The 1,180-nt window shown below is 44.7% G+C and overlaps 1 protein-coding gene across 1 annotated transcript in view; it reads left to right on the plus strand.

The window, feature by feature from the left end:
* The window catches only part of LOC106882450 (mitogen-activated protein kinase kinase kinase 15), a 57,052-nt gene that overhangs the window by 40,996 nt on the left and 14,876 nt on the right, over window positions 1-1,180 (plus strand). The window lies entirely within an intron of this gene.

Consider the following 1,180-nt stretch of genomic DNA (forward strand, 5'->3'; position numbering starts at 1 on the left):
ATGTACCATCCTGAGCGTGACCGTTGCCAGTACCGCCTGACTGGCCTTGTAGGGTTTTCGAGCGAGATCGTTGCCAGTGCCCCTGGACTGGCTCTTGTGCGGGTGGCACATAAAAGACACCATTTCGAGCGTGGCCGTTTTCGTGCGGGTGACACGTAAAAGCACCCACTACACTCTCTGAGTGGTTGGTGTTAGGAAGGGCATCCAGCTGTAGAAACTCTGCCAAATTAGATTGGAGCCTGGTGTAGCCATCCGGTTGCACCAATCCTCAGTCAAATCGTCCAACCCATGTTAGCATGGAAAGCGGACGTTAAACGATGATGATGATGATGATGATATAAATATGAGGGGTTATTGTAGGAAACAATACTTGTACAGGTCTAATCATATATGTTTCTATATGCCACATTGTAAATTGCAGCTTTCCATGAGTATTCGTTTGTCTATTACGACTACTAAAGTGGACTAAGGTGTTCTAATGGAGGCACTTGAATGCAGATCAGTGATCAGGTTCATATACTTGAAAGGTCATACACCAAAAGAGACTTTCTATGAGATGAAAGAAGTTTATGGTGACAATGCACCATGATTTGATGTAGTCAGGCACTGGCATCACCAGTTCAAATGTGGTTGGACATTGGTGGAAACTGCTTCTATTCCTGGATGACCACATTCTGCCATTGACGACAACACCATCCATAAAGTGGAAGCCACTATTTTGTAGGATTACCACATAACTATTCAGCAACTAACCAGAGAAGTGAAGATAAATCCATGGCAAAAAACATTATTGACCATTTGCACATGCTGAAGTTGTCTGCACAATGGATTCCTCGCATGCTCACACCTTTTCATAAGTCGGAATGTGTCAATTGCTCCCAGGCTCTTTTGGCAATGTGCCAAGAAAACGAGGACTTTTTCAGCAGACTTATTACACAGGGTGAAACATGGGTCCATCACTATGATCCTGAGACTGAAGTCCACTCGAGGTAATGGAAGCATGATAACTCCAAAGAAGGCTCATGTCCAACCCTTAGCAAGTAAGGTGATGCTGACAGTCTTTTGAGACTGGCATGGAGTAGTGATGATGGATTTTCTGGCAAAGGCCACATGCTTCTCTGTTGCAGAAATTGTAGGATGCCCTCAAAACAGAGAGGCAGGAGAAGCTGACAAAGGAGTC

Source organism: Octopus bimaculoides, chromosome 2 (assembly GCF_001194135.2).
Source record: "Octopus bimaculoides isolate UCB-OBI-ISO-001 chromosome 2, ASM119413v2, whole genome shotgun sequence".
Classification (NCBI taxonomy): Eukaryota; Metazoa; Mollusca; class Cephalopoda; order Octopoda; family Octopodidae; genus Octopus; species Octopus bimaculoides.